The 21,328-nt window shown below is 39.0% G+C and overlaps 1 protein-coding gene and 1 long non-coding RNA gene across 5 annotated transcripts in view; one reads left to right on the plus strand and one right to left on the minus strand.

Annotated features, from left to right (window-relative positions):
* Window positions 1–15,099, minus strand: part of LOC106038484 (uncharacterized) — a 182,683-nt gene extending 167,584 nt beyond the window's left edge. Inside the window, exons 1-2 of the long non-coding RNA XR_010828603.1 lie at window positions 13,965–15,099; window positions 674–836 (exon numbers count right to left, since the gene is read on the minus strand). This is a non-coding gene — a long non-coding RNA (uncharacterized lncRNA). The remainder of the gene's footprint in view (window positions 1–673; window positions 837–13,964) is intronic.
* The window catches only part of COL8A1 (collagen type VIII alpha 1 chain), an 86,588-nt gene that overhangs the window by 4,690 nt on the left and 60,570 nt on the right, over window positions 1–21,328 (plus strand). For 2 of the 4 annotated variants that reach the window (XM_048058152.2, XM_048058153.2), the window contains exon 2: window positions 11,050–11,179. The gene's annotated coding sequence lies outside the window, so the exon portion shown is untranslated. Of the gene's footprint in view, window positions 1–11,049; window positions 11,180–18,052; window positions 18,133–21,328 lie in introns of those variants that run through there. The other 2 variants (XM_066990386.1, XM_066990385.1) reach the window with 2 other exon arrangements.

The following is a 21,328-nucleotide window of genomic DNA, read 5'->3' on the forward strand; positions in this document are numbered from 1 at the left end:
AAAACCACCTAAAACAAAACCAAAAATAACCTAAATAGGTCTTTTCCATTCTCTTAAGGAAAGGCCTGTTTAATCTGGTTATGCAACTGGAGAAACAGGTCATATAATTTATGCAGCTACTCTGAAACAAAGTTGAGATGAAAAAACAAAATATACTGCAAACTTAAGAGACTCCTACATCAGGTATCCCAGTTCACTTCAACTCCTAAAAATCTATCACAGCAACATAGAGGGTACACAAAACCTGTCCTATTAAAGGCAGAATGAGTCAGAACTGACAGCCTGATGTACTAGAAAACAAAGGTATATTAAAGTCAGATTTTTTAAACATCTGCAGCAGTTTTCTGATAACTAAAAAAGCAGACACTCTTTCTAGACCAACATACTACTGTATTCGTGTCTCTGAAGGGAAAGAAGTAGGCAGAAGTAAACTGTAGACTTGCACGGGGACCTTCAAGCAAAGCATTTGACCATTTAAAGTTTCAGAGAGCAAAGCAAGGTTCTAACAAAACCCAGCATTAAGAGGTGAAGCAACAAGACATATATAATACAGCACAGTCACTGAAATGGAGATGCTTACATTGCCTCCCACGTACTCAGTATAATTTTCAAGGGGACAGAACTGATGGTGGCACAGTCCCAGAGACGCTCAAACCAAATACAGTCAACTTACCGCTGAAGAAATCTAGTAGTCAAGTCTGCTAATGCCAGCAAACAACTTACTTCTGGTCTGCCCTTCCATTCTTCCCACCACGTGTAGAGCTCCAGTGAATGCAGAATATCAGAACAAGGATCTTTTATGTGGCTCGGAGACCAGAATTTTTCTTTCAGCTTGCCTTAAAAAAAAAAAAAAAAGAAAAAGGAAAAGAAAGCGTTCAGATTTTTTCCCAGTATTTCTTTGTAAATGAATAAGGTGATCCCAGTCCAACTCTTAGATGATGGACATAAATATAAAACACACAACTGGGACCCTTGTTGGCAAACCTCAGCAAAAAGTCGCAAGGTAGTTAATTTAGGTCAAAGTTGAGAAATAAAAGCAGACTTACAAGGGAAGTTTATGTTGCCAGCATTGATATCTGTCACCTGTACTATAGATAAAAAGCAAATAAGCTAAGGGTAGTTAAGCAAATACAACCCACAAGCACTAACATTCACACAAAACGTATTTTAGAAAATGAAGGAAAAAAGACAACACTCGGTACTTATTTCCTTTCAGTCAGTGGCTTGAATTGAATTTACCATAGTAGCACATCACATTGTTCGCTGCAGAAAAATGCAAAGCTTAGGCCTTTAGGAGTAAGTCTCTTGTGCTTTACTGGTTCCAAAAATGTCAGTGCTTGTCAAAGTGTTTTTGAAATAAAACCAAAACCATGTTAATAAAATGAACTTTCCAAGACAATGCTGGCCAAAACTGATTCTTAGATTTCTTTTCAGTAATAAACTGCCTCTGCGGTTGCTGAGCTGATAGGGAGGAGGATTTAAAGGGCCAAAGCCAAGTTCTGGTCAACTCAGAGAGGACAAAAAAAATAAAAGCTCTCAAACAGAGCACAAGCCCTCCAATGAATGGAAAGATTTTTGCTGAGGGTGGGCAGAGCTTAGTAAAATCCAGCTGTGCTTTCAAAAACATCTGTAATCATTATTAGGCTCCTCTTGAACGTATGTTGAGACTGGAATACTTACTGTGGGTACAATTTGTGATGTGATGCTGTACAAGACTCAGTACTTGTGTAATTCAGAATACACAAGCTGAACATCAAATCACAAGAGCTACCCTGCCTGCTTATTAAATAGTAATTCTCTATGTGAATTAACAATGCAACAACTGGAAAAATTTTGTCCCATCCTATCCTGGCCTTCCTAATGAATAGTTCTAGAAATATGCTCCACTGAAGGATGAAAGTATTCGTGATGATCTGCGTTCCTACTGCTACATAAGTCGTATGCAAGTCTGGGCAGTGAGATCTCAGCTGTTTTGCTGTATGCACATATAGGTACACGTGCAGGAACAGCTTCTGTCTTCCACAGAAGCGTCATGCCGCAGTTGGACACCCTGTGCCTGTTACAGGAATCCCTGCTGTCCTGCAGATCCAACCAGAGCAGCTGACTTTAGGAGGCCTGTGCAGTACAGCAAGAGTTGCCTTTACAGGGGTGATTTCTTAATTCCTGTTCTCAAAAACCTCCTACAGACTATTATCTTCTGGTGATCTAAGCATAACTTATTACATCAGGGAACATGGGAAGCGTTTTAGGGTTGCTCCCTAAGCTTGCACTACCAGCCACAGCTAAGACCTTTGTACATGCTATCCCGGTAATAAAGAAGGCTGTATGTTACCATCCAAGCCCAATTCCTGATTAAAGATTCATCTCCAGCACTAAAGTTTTTCATTTTGTCCTGCTATAAAATTACTAAATGGCTTTTAAGTTTTAGTTTAAAGGAAATCCATTTTGCTCATCTGTCTTTTGTAATGTCACCATCACTGCCTTTTGGTTGCTCTCAAGCAACAAGTTGCAAATATTCAGTATCTAAAATCCAAACTACTGATTAGTTTTGGCACAAAATTCTTACAGCATCTCTCTCTGTCCCACTGTCAAGGGCAAGATTACTCTTAGATTCAAACTGCAAGCACAAAAAACTGCCTTTCATTGAGCTCAGTATTCACTTGCAATGAATATTTTTTATTATTCTATTTTCAACATCACATCTGTCACTCGTATGCTGAATGCTCTCAAGAACTCAATACAAAAGGTCTGTGAAACACAAGCAAAACAAATTCAATTTGTGACTGCTCAGGGACATTTGCTACACATGCTACACTTGCTTTCAACTTTCTAACCGTTCATGTCATAAAAACAAGTATTTCAAAAAATAAACGAACAGAAGTCTATTATATTTTCAATGTTCATCATGCATACTGAGGGCTGGAATTTTAGCATGATAGCCAGTCACAACATCCAGCCTCATCCTTCAAAAGAACGGCCATATCACTGAGACTCGGAGCTGCTCTTTCAGGTCCCACTGAAGCCAACTGAAGTAACTTGGTGCTCTCCACAGGACACAGTTCCTCAGGCCTCAGCCCAGGGAGCCACAACCTTCCCTTCTCTCCTTGCTTCTCCTGCTCTGCTGCCAAAGGTGACAGGGAGGAGTATTTTGGCCTGCTAACTCATTAAACAAATTTGAGGCCTCTAGAAGATGTGAAAGGTCATACCTGAGGCCCCAAAGCTGTCACGATGGTGGAGTTTTCTGTCAGCTGACTCAACTTAGTGACACTGTGGTGCAGCATTGCTGTATTCCACTTTTTAAAAAATCTAAACAACTGAAAACAACAAAAAAAATGCTGTTGTTTAAAACGCTGTAACAGGAGTGGCCGTCAAGCACCAAGCTGAACCTCCGAGCGGCTGCTCCACACTCCCACAGCAGCGGGGCACCGCCATGGCTCCGCGCCGCTATGCAGCCATTAACCACCAGTAATGGGCACCACACAGGCCCGGGGCAGCCCTCCCACGCCAGGCCATGATGTCGTCGGTGAGGCAGCAAAAGCTCACCCTCTGCGTGCTACGTGAAGGGCCAGGCCACTGGCCCCGCTTTGGGACCCCTTGTCGGTCGGTCCAGGCCCCACACATTGGTTTTGCGCCTCCTGCCCCATATTGTGGCGCTGCGGCTTGAGCTGCCTTCACATCAGCGCCACGTCTGCCCACAGGCAATCAGGAAAGTGAGTTGGAGCCTGTGCCTCCCATTCCCAAAGGAGAGGCAAGGGCTGAGGAGCACAGAAACTCCCTGCAGCCCAGTCAGCTGAGGAGCATTTATGGAAACAATGCGTTTGAGGTTTCTTGGGTTTCGCAGATACAGCCTGGGGGCTTCACTTCTGCGTGCCAGCCCTCGGTGCCCCTTGGAGAAGGATCTGGGCAGCATTAGCGTGCACAGATGCTGACAGTGCTGGAAGGCCAAAAATAGGGGGAAAGGGAGGGGTGAAGCTCCTCTGTCAGCTGGAAAGAAAATGTCGTATCCTGTGAGGAGGGGCTGCTCGGAAGGAGGAGGAAGGCTGCTCCAGCACACACAGCAGGAGGCACAGGACCTTTCAGATTTCTCCATCTGGAGGCAAAATTGAGGCCACTGTGAACTTAACAGCAAAGACAATTAAAATGTCCATTTCAAATTCAAGGCTCTTTGGTGTTAAAACCAGAAAAAAACACCTGCCAAAAACATTCCTGCATATGGGTATCTATTTAAAAGATTGGCTGCTTTCTTTATAAGTTCAAATTTAAAGACTCCCAAATTCCTAAGAAACCACCAATCACTCTGGTGGGATGTGAGAAAAGAATATCATGTGAGGAAAGAGCATGATAAAACTACTGTATTCAACAGGCAGGGAGTTCACATGGCAAACAGCTGAACGGAGCAGCTTTATCATTTCTTTCCAATGTATTTTCCCCACCTCATGTTGTTTAGTGTAAAGGCTTTTCAGGGTGAGTCTTTTTGATCTTGTTGTTACATCCCCTATTATGGCAGAGCCCTGACTCACAATTAGGAGTTTAAAGCAAAATAAAGAGCAGCAGCTCCTGAACCTCACAGATTGAAAATTTTGCATACCGAAAAGCTGACTCCTGGACTCATGCTCCAGTCTGTTTAACACACTCCTGCTTACATAGATGACTGGTATGCCTGGAAAGATATTATACTACAAACACTTATATCTCCCTCTCCTGCTGTAGAAGCATCCAAGAACATCACATACAGTAGATTAATGAATTTATCCTTACAAGCACCCTGGCAACGTCACTCTCATTTTAGAGGAAATTGAGGCACAGAGAAATTTGCTGGTGTAGCATTTCAAGGGATTGCTGCTGGCCAGATTATCAAGTGTCTTCCCATCATGATGGGGGCTAGTGGGAGAGCTTGGTTCCCACCAGGGCACCTAAATGAGAACCAGATTTTCAGGAGTGCTCAGCACCCAGTAGCTCTCACATTGGCACTTGCAGCCAAATTTTCTGAAAAGTTCCTTTGATCATCTGGCCACGGCCTCAGTGGAAGCAGAGCGCTTTTGAAAAATCTGATCCTGTTTGTGGGTGCTGAGCACTTTTCAAAATTCTTTCTTAAGTGACCAGGCCAAGGATGCAGACTAAAATCTGAACAGACCCCACTTTGCCTAATCCCTGGGCCAGTGATTTAACCACAGGCATATCCTTCCATCCTCAGCAAAGAAAGAATAGACGCTAGTTGGGGCAGGAACCAAAATGCCAAACAGCTGCCAGTACCCATGCCTGCCAAGAAAAATGCCCAGATAACTGTGGGCAAACCAGACAGCCACATTTTGGTACCTTCCTGAGAAGGGATTATTTCTAGTAGCAGTGCCAGAGTCTGGCAACCTGGATTATGCTCTTTCCAGATGAACCTATTTTGTTCTGGAAATAAAACTCTTGTGAACATGCCCTCACACAGGCACACCCTCCCCACTCTTCAGTAAAAACAGCAGCTATCCAAACACTGTACTGTCTCCATTATCCTTAGAGAGCCAGGCACGCTTGGGCAAGACAACAGTATTTTGTGTAATGATTAAGAAGCAGTGGTCGCGTCAGTGAAGATTCTTGTTTTCGTTGAATATTTCATTCATTTCTGAACATAAGCAACCACTTAGCTACAGTTGTGCTAGATGCAGAGGAGGAAACACATGCTATTCTTGGCTGGACTATACCTCTGTGGTAAGCAGCAGCCTCCTTACAGGAGCCTCTGTAGGCTGCATGATTTAGCTACATAAGAGATTGTCCTAAGCCTCAAGCAAGGGCCTGCCTCTAAACTCTGAGCACCCAAAAGGTGAGTGCACAGAAAAAAAAAAAAAAAGAAAAAAAAAATCAGCCTGGATCCTTTGTCTTATGTTCTGTTCACCTGAGGTCCTTTTGCAAACCAACGCTCTCCAAAACCATGAACTCAAGGGTAGTTTAGAAATTCTTCTCCAGGCTGACTATATCCACCCAGCTGCCACTCAATTTGCTGCTTTCTGTCACTCAGCATCAGCTTGTTGGGCTGTCTATCACAGGATCCCCACCCCCACCCCCCCTCAGAATTGAGCTTTCCTTAAGCGGTCTCATCTCTGGCCCCAGGTTTTGAACCACCTCCCAAATCAGTATCTAACCAGACTGGTAATAGGAAGATAAGGCACACAGTCACTCACATGTTGTAAGGAAGCAAAGATATCACATGTGGACTGTTGAATGAAAACGTTTACAGAGAAATAGTTTTGTAAAACAGCTCTGACTAAGCGGTTGCTCAGGGTTGAGCTCAAGCTACGTAAGCCAAAAAATGCAGCTGCATCTTTTCTAGCTACAGCTAGGAACAGCTAAGTGTACTGGAAAAACCTTTGAGTGGGAAAAAAATATGGATACTCTCCTAATAGAAGACTACATCTAGAAGAAGGTGTGAGAATTTGTTTCCTGTTATGTGGGGTCTTACACCTGTAATAAAGAAAAGAAAGTGATGGCTGTGGTCTGTAATTGCTAAATGGCAGGGCTTTCACTCAGTTCTGACATCTGTTGCAGTTCTTATTGTAATAACAACTGCAGTCAGAAGCTGGACTTCAGAACAATACCACAGGCAAATTCTACAGCCTTGAATTTACAAACAAAAAAATTAAGACAGAAAGGGATGAGCTCATGCAGCATGTTTATGCAGGCAGTTAATTGCACATGTTTTAATGTAGCTGGTGACCTAGAAAGTTCTGGGGAACATCAGTGGAAGAACTTGGATTACAGTTAATAATTCTGTGGGCTCTCAGTATTTGTCAGCAAATTTGAAACAAGAGCTTGTCACTTTTTCTATCTCACAGTTGTTGTTTTTTATTATTGTTTTTTAAGGGTTTTGTTTTTAATTCTCTTGTCCTGTCCTTGGAAGAAGCCAAGGCACTTTTGAAGATTTCTGTGGGGAAAAAAAAAAAAAAAAGCTTGGGGCCTATTGAGGGCCTAGGTCAAAGAAGTCTGTCAGAAGTCTCTTAGGTGTTTCCTCCTCTGAACTGAAGAGCTGGCAACAGTTCACAAAAAGTCTTAGTCTTAGAGCAGCAAGGTGATCAGGACACAGTCCGCTTGTAAAAGGACTGAGGGACATGGCACTGGAGCTGAGGCACCTGAAAGGGCCCAGGGTAAAGGCTGGCAGGTTTGACAGGCCCAGCATGGCACGTCTTTGAAGCAAAGCAAGCAGCCATGCCCACGCTGGCAGGGAAGGGTGCTGACATTAAAGAAGGCCAAGGAAGATTGACTCTGCTACACAATTGGCCTGTACTGGAGCCAAGAACTTCTACTGTGTGGCTGTTGTATTTTCCTTCCAGTCCCAGGAAGCCTAGCACTGATTTTCTACCTGGTCTTAAGCATAGCTTGGAGCTTATGTCTTCAGTACCAGTAAAGCAGCACAAAGACTCCAAACTGGGGTACTCAACTCCCAGGTAATCAATCTCATTCTGACATTGTTACTCTGGGAAGGTTATGTTCTCCTCTAATTTTGTCTAGAAACTCATTTAAGGAAATGGAACTTACAATTAATACATGTTGCCAAAGAGCTGTAGTTTTGAATTTACATATTCCAAGAAAAAAGTTTTGCTTTGAAATTCCTGCTGATTTCTTTGGGAATTAATTGAGATCCCTTATTACTTATCACATAGAAGTGGAATATAACTTCAGTTTCAGGAGAGGTCAGTCAGCATTTCTTAAGGCATTCTTCTTTTTGTGCCCATGAAAATGGTCACCTGAAACCAGTGCCTACTGATGCAGGTCTTGAAAGAACTTGGATCCCATTCTTAACCCAGACAAACATTATAGAAAGCCATACTTCTGTGAAGTACACGGTTCAGCTTCCCTGAATGAAGTTTGCCAGCCTTTGCAGATTCACCCATGACAAAGCAAAACAACTGCCAAGCCTGACAGAATTTATAGAGCTACATAAATTACTTTTTAGGCATTTAAATATTGTTGTGAGCGTGAAAAGATGAAATGTGCTGTATATCATCTCTCTAAAATCAGAAGTAGTTATATTATAAATAAACAGAGTTTGCTTGGTATTAGGGACATAGGAAATTCCATTCAAGAACAGACAAATGGCACATCTTGTCTGGTATCCTGCATCTGGCACAGGCCTGTAGCAGATGCTTAAAATATTTGGCTCTCTTGGTCTGACAGTCTCCCTTGTTCCACCTACCACCAATGTTATAAATCTCACAGTTTTCCTAACCTCTGATGAGAGTCTTTCCTGCTTGCTTGTATAATGCAGGAGGCAGAAGCATGCGCCAGGGGAATATGCATCTGCCCTGTGTGATAGTTATTACAGTGGCTGGTGCTCAGATTTGGCTCAGCTGTGGTTCTGCCTGTTTCAGAGCATGGGGTATTACTGCCTGCATTGCCCATCCACCCAAACCAAGAAGGATACAGGAAAGGACTCCAGTGAGAGGTGGAAGCAATCCCCTTCTTGCCCTCATCTACACCTAACCAGCAAGTGTAGTTACCACTAGCCTGTTAATCAACTGCCCTCTTTCTGCAAAGGCATTACCACCTAATTACTTCCAGCTATTAATGACATGTATATCCTAGCACAATCTTCTTGACAACTTTTATAATTTAATAAAAGATCTGAAAAATTAAATGAGTTTGTCTATCCAGCAGAGTTTGTTTTTGTTTTGTCTTTATTCCAGTGGTTATCAAAACATGGTTCACCTACCCAGGAGCTCACCTAATGCAGGCTCCCTGTGCCTGGTGCTTCTAGCCATTGTCACTGGTATATAACTTCACCTAACAAAACTGTTCGTGGAGCTTTCCCTTACTAGAAATGTATTTCTCACAGACCATGTCCCTTTATTTTCTATAATCTTGTTCATAATCAACATTAAATGCAATGGCACAATCAGTTTGAAACCTCTAAAATGCAGTGGCACAATCAGTTAAAAACCTCTAAAACAACCAAATGAAAAATCCTGACTTTTCCATTTGAAAAGTTAAAGTTAAAAAAAAACATTTATGTTAATTACATTACACCCTCTGTGTTCTCCTGTGAAATATAACAGGGTTTAAAAAGGCTTAGACAACTTCTGACTATGGGTAACTGCCAGGTAAGGTCCTTTCATGTCGTCTTACAAAAGCAACAGGAAGAGAGCTGCAGCTTTAGAAATTATAGCTTCATATCTAAGCTATATGGTGCAAAAAGAAAAATTGAAGAAAAATTTTAAGTGTCCCTGCATTTGAGCATATCTATTATACAGTTACTGAGCACTGGTCTTCTTAGGGAGCTTAAGTCTTTGCACATTAATGAGGGAAAAACTAATCCTGATAGTGGGCCAAGGCTGTTGGATATGGTTTCAGATGTCAGCTTTCTCCAAGCTCAGGGATTTTCTGATTTTGGTTCCATCCTACCAAACATAATATTCAGTGTCAAAGGTGTAAATCTGGACCAGACCTTTGTTCTAGCAACAACAAATCTGTGCCTATCTCAGCCCTGAACCACGAGACTGCAGATTCAGCCTGCCTGAAAGAACTGAACACATTAAAGCTACTACAGTATCAAGCAGAAGTTTGCATCCCTTAACATGCTCCAAGTCAAACATACGTTTAGGGATTACTGAGCACAATACTAGCAGGAGCTCTGCGACTTTCTGCACTTTTCTGCTGTTGTACAGCAAGAGTGACTTCCAGAATATCTGTCTTGCTTCACTCAGGAACAGAAGTAGAGGTTTTTCAAGGCAGACAAATGAGTCAGCCACTTGCTCCAAATAAATGGAAATGGTGTTCCAAGTTTCCTAGACAGCTTTAAAAACGACATAGAGCAATTCAGCTGCTTGATATATTAGTTATATGCCTATGTTTAAGACAACACAAAAGTCAATGCTTCTTATTCCAGATAAAAGTTACTTTACCCATAGCAGTCCAAAGCCACCTCGTTTTGCCTGTCCTCTACTTACATGCTTACATCTTGCTTGTGCCATTCTCAGGGGCAAAAAGCAGCACTCTATACGAAAGAAAAGCAGCTGAGGCTCCCAGCTTGCCACAGATATTCTAAATAACACTAAGCACATTGGTGTTTGTGATTGCATATGACCATTTATATAACAAAGATGTTAATAATTTGCTTTCTGAGGAGAAATTATGTAAACCTTAATATATCAGTGACAAAAAGGGAAATAATTGCAATGTTGATTGTACAGTAAAATAGAATATCTTTGGAGATAAATAATTATAAGGGGATATATAAAACTACAAAAATAATTTCTTTACTTCAAACCTTGCCTTAACAAGAAACATAACTCCTTCCTCCCTCAAGAAAGCTGAATACACTGACTCATGTCTTTGTTTAAGTGTCATGGTAAATTTGTTCTTTTATAACGTGTAGTAGTCTAGCTTTGAACTTTTGATTTTTGGAAAAGGCAGAGCGGAAAAATGTTTTCATGGGAGAGGAGTGCACATTCCAGAACTGTCGACTGTTATTCGTTTATGAGGGGGAAGAAAAAAAAATCCTACTTAGGTTTTAGGCTTTGGTTGATGCAATTTGTTGTCTTCTGTTTTTTTTGTGTTTTTTTTTTTTTTTGTGATAAACCAGAGTTTACACTCTGCAGCAAAAGATTTCACTTTTCAACCTAGTTTTTCTAGCTTTCACTTCAAGTCTTTCAGTACTTTCTTAGCTTGAAACTGACTGCTGATGAGAGAACAATTAGCATTACAAGGAATAAAAATAGTAATTCTTTATAATATGCAAAGTAGTCCAAAGAGGAAAAAAAAATTACAGCTTACAGTGAATTAGAGCTTATATACAAGCATCATGTGGGAATGCAGACGATATTACTCATAAAAATAAAACTAAATGTGAGCCCTTCATGGTGTCTTTGTAACCTGAGCAACAGTTTTAAACACAGTTTTCCTGTGCTGCCTCCTGTTTAACTTTTGATTACTTCAAAAAAATATTAAAACAGAAAGATAAAATAAACTTTCTGTAGTTTATTTATTCAACTAAAGTAAAAAATATTTTCCTAATGTTCTGAATATTTTGAAGATTATTAACATACATGCTTTCTTTCCTTCTCTTTCCAGGAAAGGAAGAAAATGCAGATTGTCAGAACCCTTCACATTTAGTACCCGCACTATTATGATCTCTTCATTACTGGATGTTGAGGCTGGATATCAGAACTGCTACAGCAAAGTACTCTCCTATTAAGCTGAGGTAATTTTCTTTGTAACAATTTAATTGTTTTTATGCATTACGGAAGATACCCCAGACTCCCTTGTTCCCTGCCAATAAAAATATTTCTGTGAAGAAGATTTTGCTGTGAAGTATAGCATCAGTTGACTCAAAAAGACCTGAACACCGACATTTTGCTAACAGGGAGGCAGATTCAATCTCCATTCATTAATATAAATTTAGCAAGAATGCATTATGAGCACATGGATTTATGTTTGGAAAGCAATTGCAAGTGTGCACTCCTTTCCCTTCATAAATAGAGTATCAGCATGATAGACACAACATCCTGGATTCATGGCCTGTTAAAATACTTTTGTACAACCATTATAGATATGTCAGAGGCTACATTCTTTGGTGCATTGACATTAAGAGCTGAACTCACTGAGGACAGAATAATTAATGAAGAAATCTAATACTGGAATAATGCAATTAACAAGTCTTTCAAAGTTTCATTTCCTGGGGAAAATTATTGGCTTTGGAAGAATCAATTTGTCAAAAGTTCTTACAGACAAGAGGTAGAAACTACATGAAAATACCAGTCCCAAGCCATATGAGGAGAGAACTCCATGTCCAAAGCCAGCAAATGTCAGGGTGCTCTTCAGGGAGAGGGATCATCTGCTTCTCAGGCACTTGCACACTGAGATAAGGCTTTGCATAGCAGAATGGATGTCCTTATTTTAGGTTATTTTATAAATATTTTCTGCTCAACATGAAAAACTGAATTCATGAAAGCTTACCAGTCCCTGGCCAACAGTGGCATGTTTCCTCTGAAGAACAGAACTGCACACAGTGTGTGGCCAATGTGGTCAGTCAGCAATAGGAACATGCAGCTTAGGGCGCAGACCAGAAGGCATCAGTTGCCAAACTGTATCCCAAAAACAGGAGGTAGCTCTGAGCCTGGTCACTGGCTCATAAGGATGCAGAGATGCAGTTAGCTTTGGAACTAAAGTACATAGCAAACATTCTCAGAGAGTTTTCTATTCTCATACAGCTTCAGTGTTTCCCCTCCTTTCCTGGTACATCAGTATTCAAGATATTGTCAGTGTTCTATTTGTTGCCCTAGTAGAAATGCACATCTTTCATATTAACATCACTCTTCTTTAACATAGTTTTTATTTTGTGGTTTCTTTTTTCCCTTCAATTAAAAAAAAAAAAGAAAAAAACTAGAAATGCACACCAATGCAGCTGAATTGTGATGAACTGAATCAGAGAAAACACTCAGTGTAAAGAATTAACTGCTTTAGATGTGATCCATAAATACATAAATAAGCAGGGTACTGTATTATCACCAAAGCAAACAAGAGGAAAACGGAAAGACACAGATGTAAGTGCATAGAAGATCAGCTAGAGAACAGAGAGATTCTTATTAGTATACCTAACAAAGTTGCCTCAAGCTCCACATTTGCTTTCAAAGTAATGAAATTCTATTACAGGGCAGTAACCAACGTGGCACATAATTTTTTTGAGGTCATTTAAAGCCTGCCTGTTAAACAAACATTACTCCAATTTTTCTTCCAAGGATTCATAATATTTCCTGTATACTTTCAGCAATTTTTTGTCCTATCTGTCTCCTAAACTGTCATTTTGAACCACTGACAAGTTGTTTGCCTAAAACCAGAACTGTTTTCACTACCTTTGTTATTAATATTCCTTAAGCTACTTTTCAGCTTCAATTCAGCTGCAATAGTTTTTCTTTTAGTACAGGTCCACTGTACTTTACCTTGGATCTCAACTGAGCTAGAATACACAATGTCATGTGAACGGTAAAAAACAATATAGCTTAACTTTCCCAAAGTAGGTTGAATCGGGAGGTTTAAGAGTAATCAAAACCATATTTTTAGTAGCAAGCAGAGCCAATAGCCACTGAAGCTTTATAAATACATTCATACACACATTGAGCTTCATTATGAAAAAGCTCTCACCCAGGCATACTAAAATCTTTGCTGTAGAATATTGAATAATTGGGGAACAAATAAATGGAAGAATATACCAATCTTCATATCAATAGCAACTTGTAAAAGGATCCCAGTAAAACTATATGAATCCTCTGACTTTTATCAACTTTTTATGACCTTCTTAGCACAAGTTAGAAAACTTGAAGGGCTTTCTACTGAGCAGGGTTTTTTTGTTTTGTTTTGTTTTGGTGGTGGTGGTGTTTTTTTTTTGTTTTGTTTTTACAGAAGTGCTTATTGTTTATAGTCTTTGGGTGAAACGTGATTTCATACACAAACATATACAAAAGCATGCAAGTGCCTATGTGTTTTTAGTAAAGTCTGACAATAAATATTTTGGACCAACTTAGTCATCAGTAATGCCAATAGAAAGGTCTGTCAGTTTGACTTTGTCAGCAAGTCATTCCACATTTGTGAACACATCCGTTTAAATGCAGTATGACATTTCTTATAATATTTATGTGCGTATGTCTTTACAGGATTTGTATTTAGAACCAATCTAAATTTAAACTGCTATCACTGACATACATATCATATTACACATAATATAATCATATACATCTTTGTATGTGTTTCCATTCTTCAAATTACTTTTCCCCTCCCCTTTTTTCTATTGGGTTTCTTTTCACTGCTGACTACAAAAACCTATTTATCAATATAAGTGGAAGTTATCTGAATGGCAGCCAATGTAGAACAGAGTCAATAGCAATGATTCATGGCATTCTCTTTTTTCCCTTTACTCTTTTTTGAAAGTATTCACAGCCCATACAGACAAGAAATTAATTCCCATCCTGTGCGATGGAAATATTGCTCACCCTTCTTCACCCCTCTGCATTGGAGGGACATGAAATCCAAGTGATTTAACCAAAGCTAAATGCTTTCCTCATCTCAGGAAGGTGACACTGTGCAGTTCAGCTGAGTTGTGGCTACCTGAAAAACAGAAGAATTTGGTCGCATATGCCTGAAATCAGGTATTTTTAAGTTGTTCTAACCACAACATAGGCTTTGCTAAGCTGAATGATTTCACCATGCTGAATTATTTCCCACGTTTCTTTGTTACTCCAGTAAAGTCAAAAAATTCAGGAACTGCAGAGTCATATGATCCACAGAAGAGAGAATAATGTGGTTTCTAAGAAAAATATTTATTACCAAGCAAGCTATTTTGATTTATTAAATGACAGCTTCCCGTCAGTGTTTGTTGATATGGTGCTCGAAACAACAATGGCTATATAAAGCCAGGATATTATTTGTTTAGAGACATCCACTTGTGTTCTTCTTAATAGAAATATCAGAACATGACAACGCCAGGTTCGCAGAAGCTCATCCAGGAATAAACTCCTGAAAATTTATTTTCCTAGAGCATCCGCTAAGCCAGTACAGGCACTGTGTCTCATTGCCAGTCTTCTAACATTAGATTTATAGGATGTTATAATTAACAACAGGTGGGCAGACATGACTGCATGCATAGCAAGCAAGCTGAAAAGACTAGCAGCTCAGGAGCCACTTCTGAATCAAAGTTTTCTCAGGATAAAATCAAGTAGTAATCTTGGTAGGTTTTATGGTTGCCTTATTTATTTCTTAATTTAATCCCGCCACACACTCCCTTTTCCTTTTTTTTTTTTAGTCAGAAATTAGGGACCATCTCTGTATACCCTACATTGCCTTTATGGTTACTTAACTTTTCCACTTTTGTGTTTACCCACCTATTAAGTGCAATGAACTATACTTCTTTATCACAGAACACTTCTTGGAGAACTACAGACATGTCCATGCACCAAGTTTTTGAATGATACAGATTTGAGATATTTACATCTCCAGTATTCCAGCTTTCTCACATTCTGTACAAATAGCACAAAGGAAAAGGTTCAAGGCATATAGAGCCTCCACATCAGTTTTGAGAGAAGCAGAACTTCACCTTAGGACTGAATAAGAGGGAGGAAAGCATTGAAAAATGGGAATCAGCAAAACAAAAATATATCCTAAATGAGTATTTGCAGAGTTAAACAAGAACTATTCTTTTTATGAAGTTATTTCTGATGTGAGAATATATATGCAGCAAAGTGTGCTGGGAAAGGTGATGGCTTTATTTACCCAGCCAAAGGAGGACACATATCCCAACTCTTCCAATGTACTAATCTGATGTGACCGTGATATTCACAAGTTACTTGCGTATTATAACATAATGAAAAACAGTAATTGGATAATTGACTACGTATCCTCACTGAGGGTAGAAAATACTGTAAATGCATTAACTGGTAGGAAGACAAACATAGGAATGTTCAGGAAAAAAAATCAGTATTTGTACTATAGAAAGAATTTGAGATTTTTATGGATACATTCCACACTCTGCCCAATATAGTTTCCCAAGTTTCTCTGCAAATAACTCTGATATATGAGATTAATTTCTACTAAAGACTTTTTAGGATGTTTCTTTCCTCCCATTATGCCCCCAACTCCCATCCACACTTGAACCATTAAAGTTCATAACTTACTTCTTCATTAGAGAGTAACGACCATCATTCTAGCTTTATGCTACCAGGCTGCCAACATGAACACAGGGTGGTAGAAGTCTGAGTTCTTTACAGCGTAGGGAGTTTAAACTCTCCAAGAACTCTTTTCACATTAACTGAAGAAGAATATATTAATTTTTCCTGAGCGTATGGGATCACTGTAGCCAAGGACTGGATGTGTCTGGGAGAACCCAGGCTGACAACGTTAGGTAAGTGTGCACCTACCATACACCTCCATAATGGAAAGCAATCAAGTTTATGCCCATCTTGATAATTCTATAATACTTGTCCTAAATCCATCAAACATTAAGTTGCATGTTATTCAGCACAGCGCAAACTGGTACCATCATTTTGGGTAACACTTAATTTCATTATGAATCAGAGTCTCAACAGATTTTGTTGAACTGCTTTATTGCCTAAGCAGTGACTGTTGTAACAGTGAAGTTGTCCTGCTTGTTGCAGAGTTTGCACTTGATTAAAATTCACATAGCAATGTTTATCTATAGCTGAGACACAAGTTGCCCAAGGGATATCTTGTTACTCTGGGTAATTAATCAGAGGTGATGGGAAATTTTTCTTAATGTTCTTGATAATCTCCAGGGCATCATCCATGAGTGAAATGTTGGCCTCACTGAAGTGGAAAGCAAGTTTCATCAGTAAGCAGGATAGGCCAAGATTTTTCTCACAAAGCACTTAACGACCTGGTGTCATCTGGCAAAGTTTCTCTGTGCAGTCCTTTTTCTGACTTGGAGAAATAGCACAGTTCTATTAAATATTTCTTATGCATACATACTAAGACCCTTGTTTCAGTAATCAGACATTTTAAGGAGGGTTCTATACATTCTTTAGGGTAAGTAGTTTTTAAAAGGCTTGAATCTATATCCAAATAAAGTCTTTCAGCTCTGTGAACTTGAGATCACATCCTCAATTAAAAAGAAAGAAAGAAAGAAAGAAAGAAAGAAAGAAAGAAAGAAAGAAAGAAAGAACTGTTTCTGTATTTGCAAAAGGAAGATAAACAGAACTATCAAAATGTTTGGAGATTCAAGCACATCACTTGAAACAGCCTGAAGACTTCCACTCTGTAGAGTGAAGCTAAGCTCAAAGACAATTATTTCATTTTTTAAGCAAAACAAGCCTTCCTTCTCTTTATCAGACGCCCAAATTTAGAGACCCAATCACAGGGTTACTCAAAATAATCACTTAAAAACAATCCTCATCCAATAACATTTTATTTTAATGGACATAGATTTTAGAATTTATAAGTGTAGAGACCAAATGAACATATGTTTTTCTTATTGACGTACCGTAGGATAGTTAAACTCTTGCTGGACAGAAGTAGTAGGAATTTTAAAAAGACTGAAAGTATTTCCAGTTCAAAAGTGGAATCCTCCCCAACCCAAAGAACTATTTGAATCTGTCCTAGACTTTTTTTTTAAACAAACTGCTCAATGATTTAGACAAATGTTAAGATTGCTGAGTCAGTTTCAAGTGGGTTTATTTCCTCTATTCAGCTCTTTCAGTTGTGATTTATTGATCCTAACTCTGAAAAGTGAATTAGCACCTACTTTTCATTTTTAATCAACTATTAATAGCCACCCTTGCCCTTAAAACAGTATTTTTCCTCAGCTGTATCTATCATAAACAAAGATATTTTAAGAGATGTAAAATACTCAAAATAATTGAATCATGAAAAGTTATAGAACGTAGGACAGAGGTATACAGACTCAGGTAGAATTTGCCCGATTTTTCATTTACATGTTGCTACAACATAGAAATGTTTTCAAAACAGTAACTGCTGAACACAAACAGGTATTGATGGGTGGGTTTACCCAAGCTCAAGAAGGGCTATAATCTTCACGTTCCTTCTCTTGATTGGCCTCTGGCTCAGATTAAATTAGTCTCAATTAAGAACACACTGTGTTAATGTTGAATGCTCTGATTTTGAGAGCTTCAAGATATTTTCATTGTAGCAGGAACAAACCAAATGCTTGTTTTCTTAAAAGACTTGGCAGCATCATGAATTCTAGCATGGGCTTTTCAACAGGTTTGTTCCTCATTATGATAACTCACTAAAGTTCTCCATAAGAGGCTCACAAAGGGATCAGCACTTTTATGAGTGTAGCAAAAGTATTTGGCTCTCAGCATTAACTGCAGCCTTGAAAGTCTATCGTAATTCATTGCCATATCTCTGATCCAAAAGAGAGCCCTTCTTTACAGGTAGATTCTTAGATGGATGTGGTTTGTTAACACTGTTACTTTCTTCTAAATGAAAATTAATGCTGGTATTTTGCTTTCACACTGAGATATCTTCCTTACTGAGTATTTTATAAAATAAGACATTACTGGAGCAAGAGTTAACACATGGACCAAGAAGGTACACATTTCAATTGCAAGACTTGGATGCAGAATCTACACCCGCATTATTCAGGCACCTAACATCCACTGAGAAGGAATCAGGCCACCCACAACCTGTGTAAGTCTGAGTATAAGTTGTTTTCATGTTTCCCATTTATGAAAACACAGTGATGATGCACCCCTTAACATCAGTTAGAATCGTTAAGGTTGGAAAAGACCTCTAAGATTATCTAGTCCAACCTTTACCATAGTACTGACAAGTCCACCACTAAGCCATGCTACTAAGTTCTACATCTACATGTTTCCTGAAGACCTCCACAGATGGAGGCTGAACTATTTCCCTCGGCAGCCTGTTCCCACGTCACACAACCCTTTCAGTACAGACTTCTAATATCCAACCTAAGGGTAGAATGGCAAACTGATTACAGTTTATGTAGTAATGACATGCCAAAGACTGCTTAGCAATACCTACTGAACTCAAGGATAGACCTACATGATTTCTGTTGTAAAGAACTTGCAGTCTTGCCTACCTGAGCTGTTCATGTGCCCTGTGACCCTGACCCAAAGCAGACATGCGTAACTCAGCCAGTGGAGTCACCACCATTGGCATGAATCTTTCATGTGATGTCTTTTAAACTGGGTCAGAATTAATTATCTGCTCTTATTTAGTCTTTGATTTGTTGAACTGAATCTTTTATTTATGCAAGTGTACACACGTCCCTGTACACATGATAATACATGAGTTGTTTTTGAGAAAGACAATAAAACATCAAATAAAATCAAAAGACAAATTGAAACAATATAATCTGTGCTGTGTTTGACATATACAAATAAGGGATAGGAAAGATGACGGCTCTTTGCGCAAGTAAATTATACCTTGTAGGTGAATGGCACAACACTTAAACCATCAAATTTACAACTCGAAGATATCTTCTATGTTACTGTTCCATTATTAAATGAATGAGAACAAAGTCAGCTGAAGACCTACAGGTGGTGTATGCTTGCCTTTAAACAAACCATACTCACACTAGCTTAAATCCATAATATATAAGAACTCTTACTGTCATTATTTTAGAAAAAAAATCTGTTGTGGCAAGGGAGAGGAGAAACCCAGCAACATATTGGAGACATTTACATTCTGCAGAAGTAATAGTGAAATGTCACTTTGTGATCTTCACATTCCACAGTAATCTTGGCTCACCTGTGTGTCAGCCAAATAGTTTGACTTGAACAGAAGCTGCAGTTATACGCTTTTGAAATACTATACTCTGGTTATGTCTTTATTCCCTCTCTCTTAATTATCTGTTTTCCAATATATTTCCACAGCACACAATTCACAAAGAAATTGTAAAAAAGACATCACAGTCTACAAACAAAAAGGTCAGATCCTTCATACCCCAACTCCTTTTGACTTTCAAATCCTTTTTTTTTTATTTATCACAAGCTAATATGCATTGCTTTGAAAGGCTCTTCCCTTTTGAAGTTAGAAATGCCCTTTGCATTGGTCTACAGAGCTTGTCAGCAATTTCTAAAAAATTAATAGTTATGCTTGATTATGTATTTTGTAATAATTATTTTTTTATGTGAAATCACCATGTTTAAAGGCCAGACAACTCAGCAACTCTTTCATAAGTGTTATAATGCGATGTTGAGCACCTTGATACATATTTATTTTTTTAAAATATTTTGCTTCTTGAAAAAAGATATAAATGTTTCCATGTAATTGGTAAAATATCCAGAAAATACCCAATTAGACTGCTTTCTAATGAAGGTAGCTGGACACCATTTCTTGGGACTTTGGTTGTATTAGAGTTTCTCGAGAATATATGTGAACTGCACTTCTTTGAACACAACATGCATGGTTAGACACACTATGTTCCCATTTACTCTAAAGTGTTAAAAGTTAAGAAGGGGATGAAACAAGTCAATCCATTTCCTAACACATGCAGACAGTTTGAACTCAACAGTGCATTATAATCAACCTGGCTTCTGCCGTTGGCAGAGTTCCAACAATAGCTTTCTGGGACATGAAGCAGGGCTATCAGCCACTGCCAAAGCCTTCAGAGCAGGAATCTCTCCATAGCATTTCTCTCAAGCTCACCAAGGTCTTCATGTTCAGGACTACTTATTGCAAACAACACAGACCCACCAATCCTCCTCTCTATTTGATGTATCAGAGTATTGGCGTTCAACTGTAGAAAAACAAACAAAACCAACCTGTAGATAGTGAGATAAAAAGACTTCGGTAGTTGTCTACTGATGTTCCAACCATTAGACTGATATTTTCCAAGCTTTGGTTCATGTTTTATTCTAAAATGAAAGCCATAGTTCTCACAGGATCTGAATTCATATAAAATTGACACCATTTATCTTAAAAGGCAACTGTGCCAATGCTGCCAACTCTTAAAAAGTTTCTATTTAAATTATAGATCAAAACAAGCAATGAACAGAGCTGCTCGTGTAATTAATGCTGTAAGCAGAAGTAATTCAGACTCAGAAGTTCAGACAGACTTAGGTCCTAAAATCTGCTAGGGTTCTACACTCATTTCCAAGTGCTGTCCAATGCATTGCTCCTCAGCCTTCTGTTGGGAGGCAGTGAAACACGGCCTCTAACTCCCTTCAGCACTTAGTGTGGCGTATAAATACCTCTGAGAATGAGTGGGCACTGCACCCAAGTGCATTTCATCCTGTTAGAACATAGCATTTGAGTAACTAGCCTTTAAAAAGTTGTGGGTTTTTTTGTTGTTGTTTTTAAAAAAGAGCCTTCATTCCATGAAGCCATCAGCCTCTGTCAAAAAATTGAACATCACATGAAAGCAGAAGTTCGGATTTTGTGAAGACATTTGGGAAAGGATATTGGTTTAATTGCAATATCCTTGGCCAGCTGAGAAAGTATATGCAACAAGCTCCTGCCTATCACAAGCAAACCCATGGAGAATTTGTGATGCTAAGCACTTTGTAATGTCAAGGCTTTTGAAGAATTATTATCCCAACTTTACAGGTTTACTTGTAGAGGATCACTAATAGTAGACCACAAGAAACTGAAGTCTTACTGCCCCCAAAACTCCGCATGTGCACACTGCAGAAAACAGCTGTAACTGCTCGTACTCCACCACAGTTCTGGAAGGGAGAACAGGTTACAGGAAAGGTCAGAATTTGATTAGCCTTGGGACTGATGGATCAAAAATAATTATCTTTTACAAGAAATAATTCCCAGTTTACAATATTTTAGAAATAAGTAGGAAAAAAAAAAGAAAAAAAAAAACAGCTAAAGAGATCTGGATTGTTCTCAAACCTAGACAAGTTAAAGATGG

This window comes from Anser cygnoides, chromosome 1, assembly GCF_040182565.1.
Source record: "Anser cygnoides isolate HZ-2024a breed goose chromosome 1, Taihu_goose_T2T_genome, whole genome shotgun sequence".
Taxonomy (NCBI): Eukaryota; Metazoa; Chordata; class Aves; order Anseriformes; family Anatidae; genus Anser; species Anser cygnoides.